General features: G+C 40.6%; 1 protein-coding gene across 3 annotated transcripts in view; it reads left to right on the top strand.

Annotated features, from left to right (window-relative positions):
- Positions 1-16,986, top strand: part of LOC105662208 (protein-L-histidine N-pros-methyltransferase) — a 433,690-nt gene that overhangs the window by 187,081 nt on the left and 229,623 nt on the right. The gene's annotated exons all lie outside the window — the stretch shown is intronic.

The following is a 16,986-nucleotide window of genomic DNA, read 5'->3' as shown; positions in this document are numbered from 1 at the left end:
CTATAGACGTGACCATCCGAAACGCATGTGTTCTCGATCAACAACACGCGCCTGTTTATGCGACGCAATATCGGGCTACGTGTTCCCCCTTTTTTTTGGGGATTCGACTCAACAGAACATACATGGCAGATTCTTCGTTTTCGTTTATTCGTTTCGGAAATAAGTATTAGTTGACCGTTATTTCGCGCATGACATCACTGTGGTGTCGCCGGCCATTGGCCGCTATTTCCCGCATGACACTACTGTAGTGCCGCTGGACGGCATAGTATTAACTATTGAGATCGTCGAAGGAACTTGGAGATACAAATCGTAAATTTAAAAATATAAAATGACTATCAAAAACAGCCCTGGTACTAGCATGTCATAAACGTGCTAGCAATGTGCAGGCCAAATGTTATTTCTGTGCATAAATTGCTAGCTGCTTTCGTGACCGTAGCGAACTCTATTGTAAATCTCTTGTTTTGTTTTCCAAAGATGCTGTTAAAAAAAAAGAAACTGATTTATGCTGCAAAATATCTTCCTCCCGTTGAGAAGCTGCCGATCAACTCTTAAATGTGCTAAGTGTGTTAAGTGTCCTTATGTCTATGCTAAGAGTAAATATGTTTATGTACAAAAAAAGTAAACGTGAAATATAGATACGAGGTGCGATCATTAAGTTCCGGGATTGTGTCTGCTCTGACCAAACGGATCACACGATTGACTTGCGCTCGCAGGACATATGAATAACAATTTTCGAGACATATGACACGAAGTTTGGAAGCGATATCTTCATTGAATCCTGTGTTTATACAAGTTTATAGTAGCATACGCACGCTCTCCTTTGCGAAATCACGATGGACTCTAAATTGGAACAAAGGGATACAAAAAAAAAATTGGAACATGGTCGTTCTTCCTCAATCTCCGTATTCACCATATTTGGAACCCTGTGATTTCTTTTTGTTTCTCAAAATCAAATTAAAGCTCAAGGATCGCCGATTTGATACGGTGGACGAGATTCAACGTGAATCGCAGCAGGTGCTTGATACGCTTCGACAAGAAGACTTGTAGGAAGCTTTCCAAAAATGACAGAGGTGCTGGGATCGGTGTATAGCTGCCCAAGGGGTGTACTTTGATGGGGATAGTAGCCAAATTTGAAACAGGTGACTTTATTTGCATGTACAGGACCAGTCGCGGAACTTAATGATCGCACCTTGTATATGTATATGTGAATATCATAATAAACGAATGTCTTCCAAAGTAGTGTAACTATGACAGTCCAGCTCTGTCTGCGGATGCTGGGCCGACGTTGCCACTGTGACGAGGACCGAACACGATTTTTAACGAGAAGGTATTCCATCCGCGAAACTAAGTTCGTAGACAGGAGATTCGGTCAGAGGTTTTATGTACCTAAACTTTTACTTTGGAATGATCTTTATTCGTAGTCCACGGGCCCTTATATATAGATAGAAGTTTTGTAGAGGGAACTTTTTGGTTTCGTGAGTTCGCTTATGACTGACTATTGACAATGTTACTTGAAAGTAGTGGCCGATGACTAATGGTTGTTGACGTGGTGAGATTATTAGTAATTCAGAGTGTGACCAAGTTCGCCAGAGATGTCTTCGGTGATGTGAGTTTCGTCGTACTCCGATCGAGTATGCCAGTTGCTGTCTTAACTGTAACATCCTGGACTATACCGTTGGAGTCGAGCGAACCTTTGTTACTGTACCTAGGCCCTTGTTACGAGAATGGGGTTTGAATCACGAAAAATAAACTTTCCAACATACTTTAACACGTTGAACGCTACGTCACCCAGATATGGGTGACGGCTATGCTTCCACAGGGGCCTCGTCACTCGTAAACGGGTGACTCGTCTAATTAAAACAGGATTTTTTAGGTAATTTATAATAATTTTATTTGTAACACAATTATGATAAGTATAAAAAACAGAAAGTAACAATGAACTATAAAATAAACAAAAAGAAACATTAAAAATGTGGGAGGGGGCACAGTGGGGTGGGGCTCCGTCCCAACTCGGTCCGCGCTTGCTCTAGCCTCCACTGCAGTGCTCTGAGATCTTCTCCATCTCAACACGGAGGACCTTGCGCAGTTCGCGCGTCTCCTCTTCCACGTATGGAGGGTTCAGTTGCCTCTTCCCCATCTCCGTGGCGTAGGCCTCTATTACGATGGATATCCCTGAACTTCCGGACGTATGTGCCTTTCAGGTTGGTTGACTTACGGGCAAGCATCCTGATCTTCTCCGCCTTGCTGACCATCTGGGCGTTCAAGTCACATCCGGTAAGGTGTCGCTCCTCCCTAGCGACATTCGTGACGTCTGGCACGGGCCGGCTCCCTTCGATGGGTCTGGCCAGTGATGAGATATTGGACTGGTTTTTGCGCGCATGCGCGGCAATTTTAGTCTCAGTAAAGTACAAGTTTCAATAAAATAATTTTCGGAACAAAAATACACCGACTTCGAAATGCACTAAAAAGTATAAAATAATTTCTATTTCCTAATGAAGTAATTTCTATTTCTCTGAATCATACAATTACGTCACAGATATGAATTAAACCTATTTACTCGTTAGGTGGTATATTAAATACATTTCAACCTTTTCGGAGGCGGCGCAAAATTAAAAGATTTTTTTGAACATGTCAACCTTTGGACAGCCGAACATAGGCAAAGCTTGTATAGCTATTTTTTTTTCTATACATATAATTCGACAGCACGCCGCGAAGTAGGTGTTAGTGCGTATAGAATGTAACTATGGTCTATCTAGCCCTTTGCGGACGGGACGGTTCGAAGTGAACCGTGGGGCCGAGCTCCTGCCGCGATAGTCATTAAAAATTGCCGGCGTATATTTCTGCCTAAACGCGGTTTTCGTTCATAGCATTCCAAGTCATATTCTAGACATATTATATATACATGCACAGATTTACGTGCATGAACACATGTACGCGTTTCTCGGCTCAATCAACTGTTTTCGCCAAACGCAAGTATGAGTTCTTCGGCCAATTTGATGATTTACGCAGAACGCATATATGCGGCGGTAGTCCGCAAAGGGCTATATTCATAGAGTATGCGACGGAAAGACTCGACCGCCGCATATACTATAAAGCTAGAGCCCATCTGTCGCAAATTTGGTAATTCCCGCTTCGTGGGCTCCGTTTATAGGTTCTTAGATCCATGGCTTCTACACACGAACGAAGTCGATTCAATTTCATTTATATCAGAAACGTTGATGAAATGAAGATGCAGACATTACATTTACGTATATTACCAGGTATATCTATAATGGTTCGTATTCTTTCTCGGGATTTATTAATTTCCAATACGCCATACCACAATCAACTGGTTATTGGCAGCAACGTTTACTGAGGTATTTTTAATTTTGCGCCGCCTCCGAAAAAGTTGAAATGTATTTAATATACTACCTAACGAGTAAATAGGTTTAATTCATATCTGTGACGTAATTGTATGATTCAGAGAAATAGAAATTACTTCATTAGGAAATAGAAATTATTTTATACTTTTTAGTGCATTTCGAAGTCGGTGTATTTTTTTTCCGAAAATTATTTTATTTAACGCTTTTTAGTGGAATGGGGAGAATTGTATAGGATACTGTGAGACAGTCTTCCAGGCTTTTTTTGACTGCGTAAATGCCATGAGCATAATTAAGTAAAAGACAACATGGATATTCGTTTTTCAACTTTTTTGCAACAATAATCCTTTGCAACTAAAAAATGAAAAAATTTTTGATAATGGTATCAATGGGGAGTTAGACTCCACAAGATGCGAAAAGCTTTGTTCCGATCGGACCACCCACCTAGGAAAAACCGCCGAACATGCATAGAAAAAATAATCCTTTGCAACTAAAAAATAAAAAAAATGTTTGTTAGAACGGTAGGGAGACTTTACCAAGCAATGGGAATAATACATCAACGTCAACGTGAACTCATCTTGCTGCATAAGTTGCGTGTCAAAGCGGCAAAGCTTAGTTAGTGTTTTGGTACAGTGCATTGTAATTGCCCTTTCTTGTCTTTCCCGTGCATAGCACGGGGCGTTCCACTAATAATAATAACAATAGTTATTCGCTAATATCACGAAAACTAGAGCTTACCGCCAATTATGCATAAGGAAAAACTCGTTTAGAATCGTGCTACTAATAACGTATTAGAAGGACATAAAAATCGTTCGAAGTTGGCTTCAAAAGTTAACAACAATTTCTGTAATATCTCGAAAACAAAAGCTTTCCGTCAATTTCGCAAGAGGAAAAAGTTGTCCAGAACCACGCCCCTAACAACATATTCAAAGGACATTAAAATCGTTCGACGTTGATTTCAAAAGTTAATAACAATTTTTTTCGCTAATATCTCGAAAACTAAACATTTCCGCGAAATTTGTATATGAATAAAATTGCACAGAATCATGTCCGCGATAAGATATTGAAAGCGCACTAAAATCGAGAAAAGTTTATTTTAAAAGTTGCCGGTTTTTCTGCAATAACAACACTTTGCAATTAAAAAATGAAAAATTTTTTGATTATGGTACCAATGGGGAGTCTGAACCCAACAGATGCAAAAGGTTTCATTCCGATCGGTCCACCCAGTTAGGCGTAATCGGCGAACATACATAGAAAAAGAAAAAAGTTGCCGGTTGTTTTGCAATAATAACACTTTGCAATTAAAAAATGAAAAACTTTTTGATAATAGTACCAATGGGGGGTCAGCAGCTACCATATGCAAAAGGTTTCATTCCGATCGGTCCATCCAGCTAGGCGCAATGCGTGAACATACATAGAAAAAAGAAAAAAGTTGCCGGTTTTTTTGCAATAACAACACTTTGCAATTAAAAAATGAAAAACTTTTTGATAATGGTACCAATGGGGGGTCAGCAGCTACCATATGCAAAAGGTTTCATTCCGATCGGTCCATCCAGCTAGGCGCAATGCGCGAACATACATAGAAAAAAGAAAAAAAAAAAAAAAAAAAAAATATACTGGTCGAATTGAGTAACCTCCTCCTTTTTCGAAGTCGGTTAATAAAATAGGGTACTTCAATCACCCCTCATTATTTTTCAAAAATTTTTATAATTTGGTTGTGAAATATGAATGTATAGGTTGCATAAGATTACATTATATACATATTTTCATATTTGAGGAGCAGATGGAAAGGAAAGGTACTATAATAACTGCAAGCAAAATATATAATAAAGCCACCTAGTGGCGCCACTAAATACATACGCTGCGTACGCTCTTGCATTTCTCGCGCATGCGCGCAAAAACCGGTCCAATATCTCATTACTGGGTCTGGCCGTCAGGCATAGCGTCAGACCCTCTTCTTCGAGCGCCAGCTGCCCCAGTGCAGGTGTTTTGCGCACAGCCAAAATTTCGCGAGCGCGTCCGCGGCCCTTTTCGCGGCCGTCTCCCCTGAGTTCGCAGTGGTCTTTCTACCATTTTGCAATCCCAGGGGCTTGCCTTTCTTCCTGATCGGGGTCTTAATCGCCGGGACTCCCTCGTTGAACATCGACGCTTACGTGTCTGATCCCTCATCGCGGCATCCTCATCGGGTCCTCCTTCCATCCCTCGATGCTGTTGCCAACGTTTCCAGACTCCTGGCCCGGGTACGCCAGGTCCATCACGGTGGCGGCGCACGGCCTCACCGACGGAGCCGCCGTCGGCGCCAGCCCGGATGCCCCGGCCCACGCGACACAGGACGCGGACGACTGCGTAGGACTTGCGACCGCATTACTCGAATCACCGCCGGTTTCGGTGAACCGGAAGACACCGGACGTGGCACTCGCCGATGTACTCGAGACGTCGCTACGTGTCTCGACCGACGCACATTGGCGAAAAACGGCGAAAACGTGGACAAAACTAATATCTTCGATTCTGAGATAAATTATTTAAATGTTTTTAGATAAAATGATTATATTAGTGTTACAAATTAATTTTTTGTTAAAAATCGAATTTTGATTTGTTAGTTAACTAATACGGTTAGTTAACTAGTACGTATGAATTTTTATCTCGTAAACAATTTATCGAAATTAATTAAATCTTTTTGCATTTTAAACTTGAATGTTTGAACTATCATAATAATATTCTTTTCATTAGCAAATTCATTTTTTATTATCAGAAATTGCAAATAAATTTTTATTTTTTAAATTATTTAATAATGTTTAAATATCTAATATGTAATATATATATATGGGTGTGGATATTGAAATCTCACCTACAAAACAAGACATTTTGCATCGGTCAGCGACGACATATTTGAAAAACGTTCGAAACCACTGTTGTCACGTATGATAATAGGGCGCGCGCGTGAACATAAATGTGAATAACTCAGAAAACCGCAAATTACCGCAAGATATCGTTACAGATTCTTGTTCCGGAAGCTTCCAGCTTTCAATTAAGCCTATTTGGTAGGTGAACCGAGGTGGAATTCACAACTTTTCCCTTACATAAACATTAAGTACGTTTATGGTTTATATCTCCTTTTTCAGTTTGTATCAGTGTTAAAGGTAAACCTTTGATGTGCAACCTACATAATTATTATACTAAAGTACCTTAAAAAATGCCAATAAAAGTGGATGAATATAATAGTTAAATAATAATTAAGTAGTATTATGTTAAACTTTGTTAACTGTGAAACATCCGGGACTGCTGTTGTCGCGCGCGTTAATAGGGTGCGCATATGGACAAAAATGGGAATAACTCATAAGACCGCAAATTACCGCAAGATATTGTTATAGATTCTTGTTCGGGAAGCTTCCAGCTTTCATTTAAGCCTATTTGGTAGGTGAACCGAGGTGAAGATCACAACTTTTACCTTACACAAACATTAAATATGACTATGGTTTATATGTTTTTTCATATCAGTGTTAATAATAAACATTTTGTTGTGCAATTTACATAATTATAATGTTAAAGTATCATATAAACAGCCGATAATAGTGGATGAACATAATATGTAAAAAATAATGAACAGCATTCTGTTAAACTTTACCCGGAAAAATTGACTTTAAAAAATGTTCATCTTTGGAGGCTCATATCTTCGAAATGGTAGTAATAAAGTCATTAAAACTGTGAAAACAGTATGCACAGATTCCTTATAAACTAATTCCATTAAACGGATTTCAAGAATTGCGATTTTCATTTTTTGACTTTTGTCCACGTTTTCGCCGTTTTTCGCCACTGTACGACGTCCCACTAACCGCAGTTGGGGCGAACGTTTTCGATACTCCCGCCGTGGTGACGTGAGTTACCGTACTCGCGTACAACTTCGGCATCCGCAATCGACGCCGACCCGACGCCAAGGGTATATCGCGGAGCGGAGACGGGCGCGACGCACTGTCCCGTCGTCGTCGACGTCGTCCCGGCTACGGGCGAAGTTGGTCAAATCGCATTCCCGGTGATTTTTCTCCATGTACGATATAATCACACTTTTTAATGTTCGATTTACTCTTTCCATGGGATTCGATTGTGTATGGTAAGGCGGTGTGGTCGATTGAAGGATACCAAACTGCCCCGCGAGAACGGTAATTTCTCGATTTTTGAATTTGGTCCGGTTATGAGTAACTAATACGCGTAGTGCGCCCCACCTGCATAAAATTAAGTCTTTTAATACCTGTTTAACCTTCTTTCCAGTTGCTTTCCGCAAGGGACAACGTTCGATCCATTTCGTGAATAAATCTTGGACCACTAGTACGTACATAAAGCCGGAAAAACTTTGCGGAAATGGTCCCATAATATCCGCGGCGATAATGTTCCATGGTTCCTCCGCGACACGGTAACCCATTAAACCGGCTGGAGCTAGTTGTTCAACTTTGGCGCACTGACAGACGGTACAGCGCTGCACATATTCCGCGATGTCCTTATGCATGCCGGACCAATAATATCGTATGGTCACGCGATCACAGATTTTCTCTACTCCTAAATGTCCGACCTGAGGCTGGTCGTGGACCTTCTTATAAATCGCAGCTCGTTGCTCTCTCGGCACGACTAACTTCCACTCATCGAGATTTTCGGTGCTTAATTAGCAGCTACCTCGTCATTTCTTCTAACTGTTCACAGTAGAGGTCCGTCGTTATCGATTGCCCAGGTCTCATAAAACTATATTGTATAACACCCGTTTTGGCGCTCCATCTTTGTCCAACCATTGTGCTGAACGCTTGCGATTATCGAAAAGTTTCCTCTTTTCATCGCACGTGACTATCCGGTGCAAAAATGGATCGCCTTTTAGTCTTGATACCAAAGAATAGCAAACTTCGAAGCGGTTCCGTTGCTGACGCTCGTTCACCTCATGCGGAACCCACCTATCCAGCTTCTTTACTTTTCCGATTGCTTTCAAATGACTTAATATTGTTGGGGTGGTAACTTCATACCTTGCTGCTAATTCACACGTCGTTTCAGATTGATTTGCTTCTACTACAGCTTTCAGTTGGTTGTCATCCACCTTGCTCTCAGGCCGCCCGCGTGGTTCATTTTGAAGATCAAAATCTCCAGATCGGAATTTTTCGAATCATCGACGTACTGTACGTTCGTTAGCTACATTCTTGCCAAACACTTCGTTAACATTTCGGCTTGTCTGCGCTGCATTAGTTCACGACGGAACTCATATTCGAAAATAACTCGCATTTTTGTCTTATCCATGGCTTACAATATTTAAATTCCAGACGACAATACGATAGACTATTAAAAACAAAAGAGTACATCTGAAAGCCAGATGGCGTACCTTCTCAATGCAAAAAAAAAAAAAATGACGATCGAAGTGAAATATCGGAGACATCTGGTATCAAACTTGAGGCTTTAAGTAATCGGATATTTCATACTTAATGACAGTATACTATCTGAAAGTCGTATTCTAGAAGAGACAAGGCCCAGCGAGCTAACCGACCGTTCGGATTTTTCAACGACCTTAGCCACCGGAGGCTATTATGGTCGGTAATAACTGTAAAATGCTAATCTTCAAGATAATGGCGAAATTTTCCGATCGACCATATGATGGCTAAGCATTCTAATTCGGTAGTCGAGTTTTCGATAGGGCTGGATCACTCACTATGCGAAAGTTCGATAATTCCCTTTTGTGTCCTTTAGTGCCCTTTTTTATCACAGTTCCAACACCTCGCGGCTTCTAATTCTGTAGCATTATTGAACGGGGGGTTGACAGTACTATTTTCGGAATTCGTTTTATGCGCGGGACCTCGCGACGGTCCTGGGTCTCCCCCTACCCAGATTCTTTCATTTACGCGGTAGTTATTATTTTTCTCACGCCTACTTACGGTGCGGTTTGGAGTTGCGCCGTATTCAGAAATCCTGACAAGATTCTGCGTACGCGCCAGAAGTCGATGACGAGGGGCCTTCCTCCCACGCAAAGATCGTTCCGGAGATAGGGGAAGACGGTATGCCCTCATGGTGCTCTGAGTTTGTTCCGCCAACCTACCCGCGAGAGTCGGGCTCGCGAAATCGGTTGCTTCGCTCCGGGACACGGCTTGTTGCAATCGAGGAACCATATGTTCATGCATGCACGTTAATTGGTTTACTAGAGGTCAGGGTGGTCGCAATCTATTCAGCAAAGCGCGCATGCGGGTGATATAGTCCACAACCCTTTCATGCTACCCTTGAATTCCATTGGCGATTTCGTGTCACAGTGCCCTTTGTAACTCATGATCGACAAATCGCGCACGCCACGCGTCTTTAAATTCCTCCCACGTGGTCCAATTTTCGTCTCGAAATCTAGCCCATTTGGCCGCGATACCGGATAAAACGAGCGGAATACACCTTAATAACTCGGCGTCGGGAGTTGCTGCGTACGCATTCCTCTATCTGCCTTAAAAACATCTCGGGGTCCTCCCTACTAGCCCCGGAAAATCGAATATTACATTTTCGTAACAAGTCCAGGACCGCAGCATTCAGAACGGGATTACTTCCGAGAGTTGACGGTACAAAAACAAACCGAAAACATTCGACTCGGATGTTGTACGCAATGCCTATCTACGGTTCGAAATTTAACCGTTCAGAAACAAGACCGTTTCTTAGTTTTGTCCAGTCAAAACTAAGAATCTTGTAGACTGTTACCAGTTAAAACTGCTCCAGTTCGTCGCTTCCGAAGAGGTCCGGCACATAGTACTTCAAAGATTGTTTTGCGCTCGCAGCCTCTGCTGTACGCCCTTTTATACCCAAGAGAATCATGAGTTTTTCCCGCTCAAAAAGTATTATTATTTTATTACGCTTTATTTGGTGGCAAATATATATTAGTTTGATTAATAAAAATACGCTTTGATTTATTATTAATTAGTTTCTCACAAGTTTTCCCGTTAAATCGTATTTTTAATCATTTTTGACACGCAAATTATAAGTGTTTCAATAGAAGAAATAATTAATCGCAAACAGTACATAAAATAATAACTAAAAATATAATGCAATTTATGAGCGAATAATTAATAATATATATACAGGGTGTTACCTGTAACGCTACTCACGATTTTTCTCCCACTTGCAGCCACCTTACGAAAAAAAGTTAGTAAAGTTAGTTATTAGTAAAGCAAATTTTGAAAACAATTTGTTTTCTTCGCAAAGTCAAGGTCACCTTAGGTTTTTTAAATAGGAACATACATTTTTTTTTATTCATAGCTTTAGAGGACATTGAGACGAATTCAAAACATATACATATTATATGATATTTTTATTAACATATTACTCCATTTACAGAAGTGGAAATGTGAAGTAAAAGACCGGAATATTGCGCGATAGAAGGCGGCATACATTTTGAGCATGTAATTAAATAAAGTTTATTTTGGAATAAAATAAACTCTTTGGAACTAAATCATGGTTGTACTACCAAAGTCACAAGCTAAGTACTTCACATTTCCACTTCTGTAAATCGAGTAATATGTTAATAAAAATATCATGTAATATATGTTTTGAATTCGTCTCGATGTCCTCTAAAGCTATGAATAAAAAAAAATGTATGTTCCTATTTAAAAAACACAAGGTGACCTTGACTTCGCCAAGAAAACAAACTGTTTTCAAAATTTGTTTTACTAATATCTATTGTGCACTTCATACCCTACAAATATTGTTCTAAACTTTTTTTCGTAAGGTGACTGCAAGTGGGAGAAAAATCGTGAGTAGCGTTACAGGTAACACCCTGTATAATATATAGTAATTAATAATTTAATTTCGTATGATATATTCTGAAACACGGATGCACGCACAACCCAACATCACATTCTTGGCATTGATATTGAGATTCTCAAAGGAGTGCAAAACCTAAGCACTTTATTGAAATGAAAAGTAACTTATAATACTTGTAAGAAGTGAGGATATTTTTAGACTGCAGGCGGATGTACCAATACAAAACTTCGCTGAAATTCTTTATCCTAAAGTTTGTAGTATTTTCGATTTTCTATTTCTTTATGACACGTAACACAATAGTAATGAAAAAACGCAGGTAGAACGAATATAATTTGAATGGTGTGTCGTTTATTCGTTTCGTCAAAAGATTTACGCATCAATCACAAGGGGCGTTACTATCCAAAAACTAGGTCGCGGTTTTACCAGCATGTCGGATATATCCGGCGTTCGTCTCCAGAGGGCGATCATGTTGCTACGCGGTATTTCGCGGCTAGCTCGCTAGTTGCCCGCGACCTCGCTTCGCCCGCGAATTCTCGAAACGGCCCTTCCGACCTAATCCGCGACCACGACCGTCGCGGCGCCTCCGCGGATTCGCACGAATCGATTCTGTATCGACGACCGTCTAGAGAGAGAAGGCGAGAACTAGCGCGACAACTACGAAATGTCCGATACGACAAAACATGCACTTTCTGATCTGCTCCCGCGTAAATGAGAATTCGAAATCGAGACGTGGGTGGCACAAGATTTGCAACGCTTTCGCGAGACTAGGAAACTAAATTGTGGCTTACGCGGTACCAATCCCCCAGGTCCGATTCAGTGACCTGCCGAGCGTGGCTTATAGGAAGATCGAGAAACGATCTTCCTATTTCACGATACTTCCGGATTTTCCCCAATTACTTAATCTAATTACTAACTAACAATCAATGCCGACACTCCGGCCACATTTTGCAGAATCGGCCGGTGATTGGCTCGCCCGGTGTTCGACAACCCACGGTACGTTATTCTCGATTTCAAATTCTTTACAACGATATAAGGTGAGGAGCTTACCGAGATGTCCGATACAGGCGGTTACGCTTTTAGGCGGCAGCGGTAAGTCCGGATTGATTGCCTTTACAATTTCGCTAAATACCAGGTCACTGGGCAAAAGCCGAATACAGAATGCTAAACCGCGTGCCCTTATGCCGGTATTCGGACACCTTGTGATCACCCCCACCCTAGGCCGAAGTCTCCGTCTTCTCGCGAAGGCATCTTCGGCAGGACCTCTTCTTGCTCCGCGACCTCTCTTCCTTTATCGCTGGTCCTTAGCGGGGAAGCGGCAGGGTAGCGGAACCTTCCTTAGGTGTACGTCGCTCTCTCGCAAACCTTCCTCCCCTTACTCCGCTGCCTCTCTTGGTCTATTGCTGGATCCGAGCGGGGTAGCGGCAGGGTAGCGGCGCGTTCCTTCGCTGGTGATGACGTCGTTACCCAATGGTACATACAAAATAAAGCGGCGGCAGATTTGGTTCATACGATATTACGTGCGCTTCGTTCTCTCTCTAGACGGTTTTTGCCCCTTATGCAATGACTGTCCGGTCCTCCGAGGAGGTTCCTTGTGACGGGTATAAAATACCACGTCACAATGTGAATGTCGGATATATCTGGCGTTCGGCTCTGCGGGTTTTCATGTGGATGACGGATATATCCATCGTTCGGAGCGAAAGGGTTAATATTGCCTACTACTTGATGCGGAATTGCTAATGACGCAAGATCACACAATTCATTTCGAAAACTATCCCAGCGCGTATGAATGTCCTGCGGTAAACTTTCATCCCAGCTGACTTAAAGTTGCCAAAGTTCTTGCATTAGTAATTTAGCTTTAACAATCACAGAACCAATAAGATCGAGGGGACCAAAAGTTTGCGCTATTTCTGACAAAACACTGCGTTTTGTGATTTTGCCTGATGGAAATAGGGTATGGTTTCTGATGAAATATGGGAGATTATTAAACTTAAAATAACACAAAAAACACAATGACTTTTAAACACTAAACGAATTTATTATATAAGGAAAGATAACTTGGAAGGACCTCTTAAAATAGCACACAAGATTTTGTATTCGCGTGAGAAATATTGTAATCATAGAGAAACAATAAAGAAGAAGAGTATGGGTATTATAGTGGGTATTATATAATACATTATATGTATTATAGTGCGATGCTCACGTTCCGGATTGTTGACTGTTCCAATTGGCTACTTGCGCCCAATCAGAAAGTGGGACTTTTTTTGATTATGCGTACAATTAAAAAACTGGGAAGAGCGTGCGCCAGATTGGATTAAGATGATGTCCTGTTTCCCGGTTGATGTTGTTCGGGTGTTTCCTTATCTCTATTGCTTCCCTGAGCTTTCTAGAAAGATAGGCTGATGTTTTTGTCAAAACTTCTGTTTCATCAAACATTATTTTGTGCCCAATGGTAATCTGGTGTTCCGCCACGGCTGATTGAATGTAGCCCAACCTGGCACAACACTCATGTTCTGTGAGCCGGATGCTCACGCTTCTCCCAGTTTCGCCGATGTATACTTGGCCGCACGAGCATGGTGCCTACCCCTGGTGTAGACAACTGCGGCTGCGGGTCCTTGGGGGAGGTGAGGATTTGTCCTATTTTAGTAGTTGCGTGTTCTTTGTCGTGTGTGTCTGTGGTCTGTGGTCGGTTTTATTGTTTGGTTGGTCAGTCGGTTTATGGTATGATTGATTCTGTGAGTGATTGTACATCGAAGCTGAGAAGTATGTCCTCTGGTAGGGTTCGGATGTTCTGGATCTTTTTTATACAGTGTGACGAGTTTATTATGGAGCTGGGTGTATTGTCGGTAAGGAGTTTGAGGACGGATGTAGGGTACTTTGAGAGTTTGTATGTAGGAGAACCAGTGGTGCTGACTATGGGTCAGACAATGAGTGGGATGTTGGGTTTATTGATTTTTGGTAGTCCGTAGAGTCTGGGTGCTTTTGATTCCTTGGGTAGGATAGCTTTTGTGATGTGGTCAGGAAGTTTGGCATTTTTGATCAAGGTAGTGGTGGCTCTTTCAACCAAGTTTGTGGGATCTTTGTTTACTGTTCTGTAGGTTGTGTTGACCAGTAGGTCATGTACTTTTTTGATGTAATCGTTTTTATTGACGATGACTGTTGTGTTGCCTTTGTCAGCTGAGAGGACAAGGATGTCTTTTAATTTTCTAATGTTCTGTAGTGCTTTTTGTTCGGATTTGGTCAGGTTGGGAGTAGGTGCTTTGGCCGATTTTAAGGTGTTGGTGGTGAGTCTTCATATTTCATTGGCCTGTTCTGCTGGGAGGATGTGAATGACATTCTCAACTTGGCTAATAATTTCTTCTGTTGGGATGGATTTAGGAGTGATGGCAAACTTGTGCCCTTTGGCCAGTACGGATAAGGATTAGTGGTAGGTCAGTCAGGTTTTTTAGTGTGTCTTTCAGTGGCTGGTCTTGGGTTCTGGGCTTGTGGAGTTTAGTAAATTTCTCCTTTTGCTTTTGTGTACGGATGTTGCGCACTTTTAAAGCCTGTTCATAACTTAGTCGATCCACCTTGTCCTTCTTTTGTTTAATTGTGCGCACAATCAACAAAATTCCCACTTTCTGATTGGGCACAAGCAACCAACCGGAACAGTCAACGATCTGAATTATTAAAAAAGTGGTATTTTCAAAGTTACCCAACCTAATAATATATATTTTACAATCGTGAAAAAATTCTTAATCAACAGATGTAATTCCTTTAATTGCACGTATTCTACATCATTATGAAGATATTACACTTCGCACAAGTACAATTTACGCGTTAAGATCCTCCGTGCGTCGAATACTGCCACCAGTACGCGCCCATAACGCGGATCAAATGCGATATCTGACTCAAACGGCATATTTTTTTACAGGCACCTTCGGACCTTCAAATTCTTTTTTTTAAATAAGTTAGTGTAAAAAATGTAATATAATACAATTTCCAGAATATTACGTATAAAAATCAATTGTGCACCGAACGGAAGGTATAAAATGTACGTATAACTTCAACGACAATAATATTTTTTCCACAAGGGAAATTAAAAATTCCAATTTATCCGTATTTTGTCTTTTGACCTATAGTTTACATGTGTAAAATTTGATCAAAATAGTACAAAGTTTTATTTAAAAAATTTGCAAAATAATGTTAATTTTTAACATATTTTTTAAACAAATAAATTTTTCAAAAATCCATTTAGGCCATATTATTGGCCTTCTAAAACAGAAAAATTTGCACTTTTAATTTTTTGTCTAGGCCTAATAGTTCCTGAGATATTCGAGAAAATATGTTTTGCAACCCCAACTTTGGGGGCCATTTTCACCCCTTCAGCATGAACGATGGCCGATAAAAAAAAATACGTGTCAAATATTTTTTTGCGTTCTATATCATACTCAAAGCGCATCAAAATCGGCGATTGGCGATTGGGTAATGTCCCTTGTTAGTTTAGTCGCTAAAAGATAGTCTATTTAATAACATAAAAGACCGTTACTGCGTTCGATCAGGGTGTTCCCAGAATGCAATACGCATTATCGATACACATCCGGTCGGTGAATACTACAAACGAAATTTTGAAAAATATTCCTGTTCGGAACGTAACACACGGCTTACGCCCGAAAGCCTCAACAGTAATACCTGTATGACGCCGGGCCGTGAAACCTTCAAGTCTCTTTTAAGAAGTATATTGATATTATTTTATTAACATGTGAGGATCTAATTAAAATCGAGCGGTATCATATAAATAATCGATAAATGAACATACTTAACTACCGACTTTTCAGTACATTACCGACTTCTTTCTGCATTTATTTTTGCCATTTTCATTTATATGAAAATTCAACATTACCTGATTGAGAACGTACAAATGAATATCGCAGTTCATCTAACTCAAGATATTGGATTCTTTATCAACTGGCTTAATCTCAACTTGGTAAATTGAATTATTCTGTTCAGGACTAGTTACTCTCGAACCATTATTACCCCATTTACGAAGGTGAAATCAAGCCTGCGCTAAGACCGATGTCAGTGATTTATGCAATCCGATGGCTTCTTCAACACTATCGGATTCTGACAGTAGGTCATCAACATAAAAATCATTCGAGATTATTTTACTCGCGGAAGGAAGTGATTGCGCGTGATCCTCTGCGATTTGTTTAAGAGCTCGCGTAGCCAAAAAGGAAGAGGATGCTGTGCCATACGTGACAGTTTTCAGTTCGTAAATTCTGATGGGTTTGTGCTCGCTATCTCCTGCTCACACTAGAACCTGCCTATACATTTTTTCAATATCTGCAGAAATGACGACACATTGTTTCCTAAATCTAATAAGAATACTAATGAGGCCACTCTGTACCGTCGGACCTATTAATTGCGCGTCATTTATTGAAATTCCAAATGAGGTCTTCGCGGAACCGTCGAATACAACATAAATTTTGGTAGTTGATGATGCATGCAGAATTGTCTCATCGGGCGGGATGAGTTACCGGTGGTTTACGCCGGTGTCAATCAAATAAAAAAGTGACTACTGTAATTAACAAATTTATTTGCATATTTATATACATAAGAGAGCTATTTCTTTTTGTGAATTTCTTAAAAACAGTGTACACACAAAGTCGGCTAATTGTCCCAAAGAGAGCAAAATGTAGTAATTCACTTGACTTTTCGTGCGGCTATGGCGGTGCCCACGCGTTCTGACAATTTTTTATAACATTCTCTGCAACTCTTCTGAACATTTCTTATTGGCATTTCTTCAGCTGTTAATAATTTATCAATAATTTTTTCCTTAATTTTCAAAACTTTCATTTGACCACCACCCCACATTTTGTGTGTGTAACACACTTTT

This window comes from Megachile rotundata, chromosome 11 (assembly GCF_050947335.1).
Source record: "Megachile rotundata isolate GNS110a chromosome 11, iyMegRotu1, whole genome shotgun sequence".
Classification (NCBI taxonomy): domain Eukaryota; kingdom Metazoa; phylum Arthropoda; class Insecta; order Hymenoptera; family Megachilidae; genus Megachile; species Megachile rotundata.
This window is presented reverse-complemented; position numbering and strand designations above follow the sequence as displayed.